The sequence below is a fragment of the Ruditapes philippinarum genome, unplaced genomic scaffold, assembly GCF_026571515.1.
Source record: "Ruditapes philippinarum isolate M1 unplaced genomic scaffold, ASM2657151v2 ctg7278_1_1_1_1, whole genome shotgun sequence".
NCBI classification, from domain to species: Eukaryota; Metazoa; Mollusca; class Bivalvia; order Venerida; family Veneridae; genus Ruditapes; species Ruditapes philippinarum.
Window position 1 is genome coordinate 47,853 of NW_026851930.1, and position 11,945 is coordinate 59,797.

General features: G+C 31.2%; 1 long non-coding RNA gene across 1 annotated transcript; it reads left to right on the forward strand.

Annotated features, from left to right (window-relative positions):
• Positions 1–2,429: 2,429 nt before the first annotated feature.
• On the forward strand, positions 2,430–9,949 carry LOC132742893 (uncharacterized). Its single transcript, XR_009627499.1, has 10 exons — positions 2,430–2,541; positions 3,550–3,652; positions 4,324–4,474; positions 4,786–4,855; positions 5,574–5,640; positions 6,254–6,339; positions 7,126–7,252; positions 8,217–8,258; positions 8,834–8,914; positions 9,309–9,949. It is a non-coding gene; the product is annotated as an uncharacterized LOC132742893 (long non-coding RNA).
• Positions 9,950–11,945: the final 1,996 nt, after the last annotated feature.

Below are 11,945 nucleotides of genomic sequence, written 5' to 3' on the forward strand. Positions count from 1 at the left end.
CGTTTAGTACAGCTAGTTTTGTTTAGTACAGCTAACTTCGTTTAGTACAACCTGCTTTGTTTAGTGCAGCTAGTTTCGTTTAGTACAGCAATCTTTGTTTAGTACAGCAATCTTCGTTTAGTATAGCTAGATGTATTTAGTAAAGTTATCTTTGTAAAGTACAGCTAGCTTTGTTTAGTACAGCTATGTTCGTTTGGAACAGCTAGCTTTGTTAAGTATAGCTAGCATTGTTTAGTACAGCTAGATACATTTACTAAAGTTAGCTTTGCTTTTACACCTAGCTTCGTTTAGTACATTTACCTTCGTTAAGTACAGCTAACTTCGTTTAGTGCAGCTAGCTTTGTTAAGTACAGCCAGCTTCATTTAGTACAGCAAACTTTGTTTAGTACAGTTAGTTGCATTTAGTAAAGTTAGCTTTGTTTAGTACAGCTAGCAGCTACCTTCGTTCAGTACAGCTGGCTTCGTTTAGTACAGCTCGCTTCGTTAAGTACAGCTAGCTTTGTTTAATACAGCCAGCTTCGTTTATCCAGCAAACTTTGTTTAGTACAGATTGTTTCATTTATTAAAGTTAGCTTTGTTTAGTACAGCTAGCAGCTATCTCCGTTAAGTACAGCTAGCTTTTTTAAGTACAGTTTGCTTTGAGTAGTACAGGTAGCTTGGTTTAGTACAGCTAACATCGTTCAGTACAACTAGCTTCGTTTGATACAGCTACCTTCGTTTAGTACAGCTAACTTTTTTTAAGTACAGCTAGCTTCATCTAGTAAAGTTACCTTTGTTAAGTACAGCTAACTTCGTTTAGTACAGCTAGCTTCATTTAGTAAAGCTAGCTTTGTTTTTACACCTAGTTTCGTTTAGTACAGCTAGCTTCGTTTAGTACAGATAACTTCGTTTATTACAACTAGCTTTGTTTAGTACAGCTAGCTTCGTTTAGTACAGCAAACTTCGTTTAGTACAGCTAGCTTCATTAAGTAAAGTTACCTTTGTTCAGTACAGCTTACTTCGCTTAGTGCAGCTTACTTCGTTTAGTATAGTTACCGTCGTTTAGTACAGCTAGCTTTGTGTTGTACAGCTAGCTTCGTTTAGAACAGCTAGCTTTGTTAAGTATAGCTAGCATTGTTTAGTACAGCTAAGTTCTTTTACTGTAGTTGGCTTTGTTTTTACACCAAGCTTCGTTTAGTACAGCTAGCTTCGTTTAGTACAGCTAACCTCGTTTTGTACAGCTAGCTTTGTTTAGTACAGCCAGCTTCGTTTAGTACAGCTAGCTTTGTTTAGTACAGCTAGCTTCGTTTAGTATAGCTAACTTCGTTAAGTACAATTGGCTTCGTTTGTTACAGCTAGCATCGTTTAGTACAGCTAGCTTTGTTTATACAGCTAGTTTCGTTTTATTCAGCTAGCTAAGTTTAGTACAGCTAGCTTTGTTTGGTACAGCTAGCTAAGTTTAGTACAGCTAGCTTCGTTTGTTACAGTTAGCTTCGTTTGTTACAGCTAGCTTCGTTTGTTACAGCTAGCTTTGTTAAGTACAGCTAGCTTCGCTTAATACAGCTAGCTAAGTTTAGTACAACTAGCTTAGTTAAGTACACGTAGCCCATTTTTTCAGATCTTTTTACTGTTAAAACTTAAACTCAGATTTCATCTAAGAGTACAAGATAAGTAATTAAACTTGCCATCATAGACAATTTTGTAGAGTATTTATAACTTTATTTATATATCATCGCTTGCATGAGTGCGAATTAATCATTTGTACTTACAAGTTTTTATATATGATTAAGTGACCTAGCTTGAAATAAGACGTAGAATGTGATAGTTTATAATAATTGGGTTAAGTTCCACTTTAACAGATTGTGAAGAGGTTTAAAGTGCATTTTACACTTTAAAGTATTATGAGTTGAAAAAAAGAAGATATAAATTTCCAAAATAAAAAAATATTTGAAGCGAAACATCTGCGGATGACAAATAAAAATGTCAGAAATGATTTAGTCAATACGTGCATTTATTTAACAGTCGCCAAAGAAAGTAAATTAATTTTCAGATCAATTTTTTTCGCAAATAAGCTTATGTTATATAGCGAGGATGCAACTATTTAGGAACCCGATTTTTGGCCACTTATGCGCTCAAATGACTAGCTCTTCCGGTTTATCTAGAATGTCGTAAAATGACAATAAAAGTGTTGCTGTGCCTAAAAGTTCCACATAAAGATACAATTTACTTGTCAAGCATTTATACTTGATCAGGATGTGAATTCTTGAATTCTTATGAGGAAAATTTAGTACTTGACAATTACATGTATATCAAAGCTCTGATGAAACTTGTTTGTAAACACGTGTTGTGTTTGTGCCATCATCGATAGTAAGGATATACACATTGTAGAGGCACACTCCAAACAATTCTAAAACAATTGTGCATAACACTTAACATAAGTACTGTATATTTTCAGATTAAGGAGGAACATAAGGAGGCACTGTCAATCATTTCTATGATAGGATGTATAGTTTCTATGATATGTCTTGTACTTAATGTAGCTATACATGCATTCTTCTGGAGGTTTGCATTTTTTAGTATTAGAGGAAAAAACAATAAAAACAACGACTGAAACAAAAAAAGAAAAAAGACGAATTAAACACGGAATAAACAAATAAACAATTACAAAAGTAAGGTGCCCTAGAAACAACGAGATATTGCAATGAAAAACAGCAAACTTAAATATAACATCACACACAAAACAACAACACCAACACAGTATGAACAGCCGCAGGAGCAATAGCAGCAACAACAACAACAAACATAAACCTAAACAAACATAAGTAAAAATAACAAAACTACTAAAAACCAGAAAAAAAACAACAACACCAACAGCAATAAACAACAAAGAAACACACAAAATATTTACAGTCTTAATAATAAAATAAATAATAATGAAATAAAGCATCGGAACACACCTTTCCAACTACATTCTTGTATTGTACTTGTCCGGTTTCAAATTTAGAACTATTTGTATACAGAAAGTTTCCATTATCTGGAACTTTGAATTTTCATATTTATATTAGTATTATCGTATTTGAAGAAAGTGATTCCAACAGAATAGAGGCTGTGAAGACTGCACGTATGTGCATACTAACGTGGGCAAATGCTAATTAATTTCTGTTCTTACAGTTTTAAAAAAGTGATCTTATATGTGTCCCTTTCTTAAAAATGTGTTAAAAAATTAAACAAACGTGCTTAAAGATCCTTGTATTTGATTACTCTCTTAATAAGTGCTTGGATTCGCTGCAAATGAGCTTAAAATGACTGAATGACACTGTGTTGGTAAAATCGACAATTAACAAAAAATATATTGATAAAAAAAAACGATAAATGCTTGAAAATGGAAAAATGTGCTCAGAAAGTGATTGAATTTTGGCATTTGTTGTCTGTATGACAATGTATAAACCATGTATGAACCATGGGTTAATGCTTAAAAAGAGACCATTTATCATAATGACCCATTTCGTAACTGTTATATACACCTAGACCAGAATTGATGTTAAATAAATATTTGACGTATGTTTTCAGGTTTATTAAATCGGTGCGGTACATCATTCATATGAACTTATCCTGTTGGCTAATTGTTGCTTATATCCTGTTTCTCGCTGGGATAAACAGAACAGAAAACTAGGTAATGTCATACACTGGGGAGATTAAATGCTCTTCGGTAGATTTATCCGCATACGTTACTTTTAATTAGATGCTGATCTTAAAGGAGCATGCCTCCAGATTCATTCTAATTTTCATGAAAATGTCGAAAATATGTTATATAAGAGTAAACGATTGTGTAGGGAGCAAAGAAAGTCATTTTACACATTGCAAACAACACTCACAGTCCAATGAATTACAAAAATAAGCAAAAATAGCCACTACTGAGTTAAATATGGTGATATACTGAAAACTTAGTCATTAATCGCACATAATATTATGTAAATTAACTCTTGATTTTGGAATCTTTTTCTTTTTCTTAAAATCTTATTTTCAAATTTGATATCTTTAAATTGTTTTTTTTTTCACTTTATTCTTAAATATTTTAAGCAACAATTTAATAAAACTTTGCAGCCATTTGAATGACATTTGACAAGATGATAATTATGCTTTTCTGCTTGAGCTTTTGTATGTGTAGAGAAAGGTATCATATTCTGGTATGAAAACACCATTTTTGCTAGTTGGTTTTCACTTTGGTTTATAGCATCAATTGTTTATTTTAACGTGCATGCCTTGTTGAATTTTTTGTTAGAGAATTGCCTTCTCGATAGTGACGCTTTATTTGAATTTAATATGCTTTTCATCAATGTGTAGGACGTTTGCACAGCAATGGCGGTACTTCTGCACCTGGTGTTTTTGATAGTTTTCTTCGGAATGCTGACGGAGGGATGTAACCTTTCATATACGGTTCTCAAACCATTTAGTACCATAAAACCTGGGATGCCACTAATGATATCGTCTTATGGTATATATGTATATGTTAATCAGTTGATTTTTTAGATCATATCTGTTAAACTCTAGTTAAACATTATATATAAATATTAATAGAATGTAAATATTAATGAATATAATAGTTAATAGTATCAGTACTATATTTTTTTTATAATTGTTTGATTTTGTAATGACATGACCGGGCGGTGGGCAGCTGCGGTAGGGCTTCGGCCCACGCCGACAATCTCTGTGTGTGTGTGTGTCTGTGGGGGAGGGGGTAATGTAAAAAAATGTTTATGCATGTTGTAATGAGATAATTTTTCAATATCATTTATTTATTTCCAGTCATCGCAGTAATTATTGTGGTGATATCTATGGGTGCATCACAGCTTCAGGGATATGGCACCGAACAGGCGTAAGTTTTCATCATTTTATGTAACATTTTTTAAACGGTAATTTGCGTTTTTTGCATTTTCATTTCTGATGGAATTGTGATTACTTAATATCATAAATGTGCTTAACATACTTTCACATATTTGTATTGGTCGCTTTATAGAAACTTAATGTCATAAAATCTTGTTTTTGGAATTAAATAATTGTTCGTATATTGAGTTAGAAGTATTATTGTCTAAAATGGCTAAATTCATGTTGATAACAACTAGCACCATTTCCAACAATAGCAATTAGATATTGTATGGTGCATTTTTTTAGTTTCTGTACTTTATGTTTAATTTTAAGTACTTATGTGTCTGATTGACCTTAATAAATGTACAATATATGGTATATGTATCATTCGAGTATAAATCAAATTGCCGTGTGTTTTGATGTTCTTTCTCATTTCTATTATAGACAAAATTAAAAACATGGTCCATGTCTTCGCAATATTAAACCCAAAAAAAATTTAACGAGCATCTAAATATGACTTTTCTATCGTTATCTCTTTCATTGTGGTCCCAATTAGTAAACCTTAGATAAAAATGAGCCATTCAACGAGCAGTGAGTGCGGGTAACAGATACTTGCACTTCAGTTAATGCACTTTCAATAGTTAAGTCTCCAAACTATGATTACAATTTATTGTATTTTATTTAACGTTACTATGTTAATGATATTCATGTAATCAGATATGTTCAAGATGCTGGTTATCGACTGAAACCTGATTGATATGGGCCTTTATTGTTCCGGTTATTGTTGTTATACTGGTATGTACATTGTTTGACTGTATCATTGTATGACTGTAGTATTGTACTTGTTAAAATGTTAAAATACAAGAAACTTTTTTTACAAGTCGATTTACATATTACAAGAAACATTAGCTTATAATCTATTTACCGACAAAGACATAAAACATATTTACGAACATATAACAGATCTGAAATTAAAACATTTAAAACTAGTAGCAGCTTTAGGAAGAAATAAAAGTAGCAAGATTGAGAATAACTATACAATAAGATGACAAATTAAAGCAAAGTATACTGATATGCACAGTACATAAATGGTATAAAACTATTAACTAATAATATACACGGCTGCTGTAAATTTCATTTAGGAAATCTCAATCAATCAATCAATCAATCAATAAATTAATCAATTCAGAATTAATTTATTTATAAATTATTTATAAATTTATAAAATTGATTAAAAATTTGTTTATTGAAATTAATTCATAACTTAATTGATTGATTGAGTTATTGATTGATTGATTAATAAAGCTAAGCTTAAATTCGAAATTAATTTAATAATTAATCAATCAATTTATAACTAATAAATCTATTATTTTATGAACATGTTCTTGTTTCAAACAATTCGTTTCAGGTTAATCTTATAATTGTTGTCTTCGTGATCCGGACAATGTGTGGCACTACAGCAATGTCGAAGAAATCAAACAAAGGACGGGCAAAGTATGACAGTTGCTCCTTTATGTGTTTTTGTCAGGCGTGTTATCAATTGTACTAATTTGAAAGCAATAAATAAATAAAGAGAGAAAAAAATATATAAATACGAAGCCTGTCCAGTAAGTAATGGACAACATCATTTAAATGCAAATACTCAAAGGACTTTTGTAACAAAATTTACTAATATTTAATACGCAATTGTGTAACCAAACATTCGAACAAACCAGCATGATATCATTTCATTTGAATACACAGAACAAATTATAACACTACCTGGTAAAGCAATGAGACCCACGGTCAAACATCATCGAGACATACCGATATTATCTTTTTAAATCTCGACACACTCAGTTGTGAACACTTTAAAATTTCCTAGATACTGAGAGCTGTTTGGTATCTGTTTTCATTTTAATGTTTTTAATTCACTCCACTGTTTATGATCGCTTGACTATGGGCATCCCAAATTTGTCATCTGCAAAAAATATTTCTCATGACACTTGTATAACAACCATCGTAAATAAATAAATATTTATATTGACGAACACTCATTTATACACATACTGTTGGCTTTTGCAATTTTAAGCAACATATTCTGATGATAAATGACATTAATTTGGAAACATTCTATGTAAGCGAAATCTGTGTAATGTTTTGGGAGACAAAACATCGCCTTTTTAAATCGCTGTCTCATAATGATTGGACCACAAAACAAGATCGTTTTTCATCAGTACTTTAATACTTTAATGTATAACTACTTATGTTAATATAACACCATATATCATATCATTTCAGGACAGCATTACATTGCATATTGGTGCTCATGCCGTTGATGGGTCTGACCTGGGGGTTTGGAGTACTATCTTTGAATAGTGACACAATTGCTTTCCAGTACATATTCGCTATTCTTAACAGTTTTCAGGTATCCAACAATTACTTTAAATCCTTGTGATACATTTTATCAAAATGCAACATTCAAATGTAAATTATGAACAAGTGCGCTTCATTTATTTACTTTTAACCTTCATAATTCGTGAAATGGGATACCTAAAATATAATTTGGAACAATCTAGTCAAAGTTTCAAGAACTATGTCAAATTGTGAAAAAGATCTACAATCAGCAAATCTGAATATGTAATCTGTCCAGGCTTTAACTTGTGGCAACACTTTTGTTTCACAATGTTAATCGTTGCCCCGTTAATTTTGATTATTGCCTCTTTACAGACCATAGGCTTAATGTATGCTAAAACTTAAAAGCACAAATATATTAACGTGCCCTGATTCTTATCTTTTTATCATACGAATAGTCAGTTTATTATTTGAATATTTTGCTATATTTATTTCATGTATTAAATGCACAAATACAACCTGACAGAAAGACGATTATTTGAACGAATGTGATCAATAAAATGTCATTTTAGTCATATATATGTTTTAGTTATGTATATATATGTTTTAATCGAGAAACGAAATAATTAAGGATCACTGGAAGAATACTTTGATCTTGTACTTGTATTTGCTTTCATTTATTTTACGAACACGGATCAAGGAAGGCGAACACGCGCCTCCAGTGATCTTGACCTATCTAAATCCAAGAAAAAGTAGAACACTCTAGTTAAGAACAAACTCCTAACAAAACATTTAAATACTATTATTAAAACTCCCTGTACGTCATAGACACTCTTCATGTTTTTTAGTAATGTGTGAGCAGATATCTTATTTATATTTGTACTGTTTTCGGGCACTGTACTATAAAACACATGTTTTCCTAAATGTTTGGGTTTAATAGTATAACGATGCCACTATTATCAAACGTATTCAGGTTTTAAATTATTTATTTCCATTATGTGTTTATGAAAAAATGATAAAAAGAATATAATTTACAGGGACTGCTGATCTTCATATTTCACTGCGTGTTGGACAAAAAGGTAACCGTTTCTAATTACTTGTCAAAATTGGTATCATGACTGGATTTTGCAATCTTGGTTATATCATTTTTGTTCCTTTTAAGTTTCAAACCGCAAGACACACTGAACACTTAAAATATCTAAAACATCATTTTAACTGCTATAATGAATCATACGTGATAGCATATTGACTTGGCGCGCTAACAAGTGATGTAACAAAACGATTCCTAGGTGTTTAGCGATCTTTTACTCCTTTCATTGTAGCTATGCTGTTACCATCTTCGTTTATAATGTTATTGCTCTCAGTGGAGCGACCTGACCGCATTAATCATATCACTGCCGCGAAACAGTTAAAAAGCTAATCCAATAAATTATATCTTCTTGCATTATGACTTGATGAAGTGAGTTCAAAACATTATTTATATAAAATAAAAATGAGATTTCAAAATTCTTTAAATTATGAGTCCTAAATTAAAATGTGGATAGCTTACTTATTTTGGTGGGTCTAAAAACCAAACCGTGGTTAGCTAAGTACGTAACTTTGTTGAAAAAAAACATTAATGTAATTTATATAATTAAAACGACTTCAATTGCAGATAAAAGATGCATTTACAAAACAGAGACACAGATGGCTTCAGTCGACGCAGAGTTTCGGAGTTTCTGAAGGAAAGAGAAGCGTAATTATCATACTTTTCATATTTTTAAGAACATTTACATATTTTTATCTGTTTCTTTTATATTATAACAAAGTTTGCTAAGTTAATTCAAAAAGTAGATTTTGAATAATTTTTCTTCTCAAATTATTAAATTGATTGTTTATTAAAATTCATAATTATTTTATTAACCGTTAACCTTCTAGCACCGAAAATAAATTAACTTTGTTACTAGTATAGAGACAGGCCAGCCTGTACTTCCGGGCAGTCTGACCAGTATCTATACTAATGTTAGATCTATATCATTGGATACTGAAAACGTTAAACATTGAATCGCTTAGAATAGAATGTAACAGTTATATTTGTATTTTATTATGCCTAGGGTCAAAATTAGTTAATATTTCGTTTTTCTTTTAAGAAAACACAAGACCCTTCCATTTTCTGAAAACCAAGAAGAATCAATTCATCGATGGAGTATTTTAAAATGTGATTTGTCGGACATTTTGGCCATTCAAGACTAGGCTACATCTAAAACAGCACTTTGTATATTAAAGCTTCTCGTAGATCATAATCAATCGATGAAGTACTTCAATATTTGTCGGACGTTTACATATTCACATATTCCATGAATCCATCGATGCAGTATTTGAATCACCGATATTTCAGACTTTGGCATATTCACAAAATTCAAACCATCGATGTAGTATTCAATTACAGCTTTGTCGAGCGTTTGCATATTCACAACTATTCATGAATACAGCTAGTGAGTCTTTCAAATATCAGTTCGTCTGCATATGCATAGCAATGGATCCATCGATGTAGGGTTTTCTTTAAAGAAACATCTTCATTCTGTCGGACGTTTATTTATTCACAACTTTCAATGAGTTTTTCAAACATTGATCTGATCATTGGTCGACAACATATTCTCAGCTCTACATATCTTGTGGACGTGGTTTTGCAATTAAGCTTTTTTTGTATTCATTTTCTAAGTTATGTCACAGTGATTCTTCCTTTTTTAAATAAATTTATTTGGATTAAATGAAACTGTGTTCTTGTAAGGATAAATATATACATATCACCGCTGTCGTACATTTTGGAGTTTAATCCCGATATGAAAAAAATGTTATGGTACCGGTATCTTGATTGATATTGTTTGTCACTTATAGTTTGTAATGCTACATTAGTCTTTGCAGTTATAGGCTTACTTTCTAAAGCTATCCCAAACTATATAGTATCACACTTTTGTAACCCTTTATTCTCTTTCAAAGACTTTTTAACAGATGAACAGTACATAACAAAGGTTGACGGTTGCAATGCAAAATCATGAATTTATTGACTTTGTGTATCATTTTCGAATTTACAATAAAATCTCTCATTAACCAGGCGAGGAAGACATTTATACACACAAGAAAATGAAATTGAAACAAAAACTAACAATGACCATATGGTTTACTTATATCAATATATCAATATTTATATTTGGTGAGTAAAACCGGTGCTATAATTCAACCAGTACACAATAGATTTCTTTGAAACTTAATAAAGTGATAAAATGCTCGTTTATTTGTAAGCCTTTTTTTGCATTGACAGTGTATAGGTCTTTTTAAGACGTCAGTTATATTGCATTCATTTTGAATCATCCCACATATAACGATTATGTTAATACAAAAATTCAAATCATTTATGTTCTTATATGTAAATATAACATGGAAAAATAAAGTTCACTTTTGTAGATATTGTAATCGAGACATGTATTTTAATATATTAAGGTATGGCATATAAATGTGAAATAACCGGACTTATTTTCCGACCACACAGATTCATTTTACAATGTAGGCGAAGATATATTATATATGAATTCTGAAATAAAAAAGTCATCACAGGATAATGTCTGTTACGGAACAAGTGGAAATTACTGCCCGCGTCTGTTTAAGAAGTGTTCAAGCAATTAGTGTACATTCTCACCACTGGCTTATGCAGTATCATGGAATATCATAAAGAATATTGAACAAGAGGAGACTAAATGAATTATTCGAGTGCAAGCTATTTTTTGTCATTGGATAAACGAGTATTTGATATGATATAGTTGTGAAATTTATAATAGACTAGGACGTTCATAAAAAAGAAAGCGTTTTATCCAATGTTTTGTTATTTTGATAAAATATTATGTCCTCATGATTTTCCCGATTGTTTACAAGAGATTGGGATTTCAGGCTTATGTGTTCAACTAGTTCATTCTATGCATCAACATCGATACAGTCGCATTTTATAAGACACATTATTGTTGCCATAAATGTTATAAATATCATTATCAATATTTATAATAGACTTCCTAGTTTTGCATGAGCTTTTGTGTAAACCCCTATGTCAGCACTAAGACGAAAGTGGTAGGCAGCGGAGAATGTTGTCCGACAGTTCTAATAATGGTCTGTAATGACAACATCCATTTTATTAAATAAAAAAAAACTGTCAGTACACCCAATAAAAAGTGAATATTTCAAATTATTGGAATGTCGATTAACAATTAACATTGGATTTAAAGGCTTTGCAGATTGTATATCTTATACATTTGATTTTTTCGCAGTCTAATACACATCTTTGTATGTATACCGGGCGAATGTCTGTTCCTGGAAGCGATGCCAGGGACACCAATTTTATATAGCTATATTAAAAGATAAATCAAACAAAATGCACACATTACGTAATCATTTAAGTGATAAACCGTTCGACAAAATATAATAAGAAAGCATGATTTCAAAACCGGTGGGACAGTGGATAGTGTACGGATGTCTTGAAATATAAATGCCGTTGAAACTTGTCAAGTTTGATATAGATGACCATGCGGAACATAAATTTAAAGTTAAAAGTGCATTCTTCAAACAATAAGGGAGTTACTTGATATGGTCACGTATGTGTATGCACTTTCGATTTTCACACAGACGGTGATGCTGTCATCCAATTGAGATAAAAATAAGAAGAAAAAATATGAAACAATACTTATTAAATATCTTAAGTACCAATTATACATTGGAATGTAATAAAGTATTAAATAGAA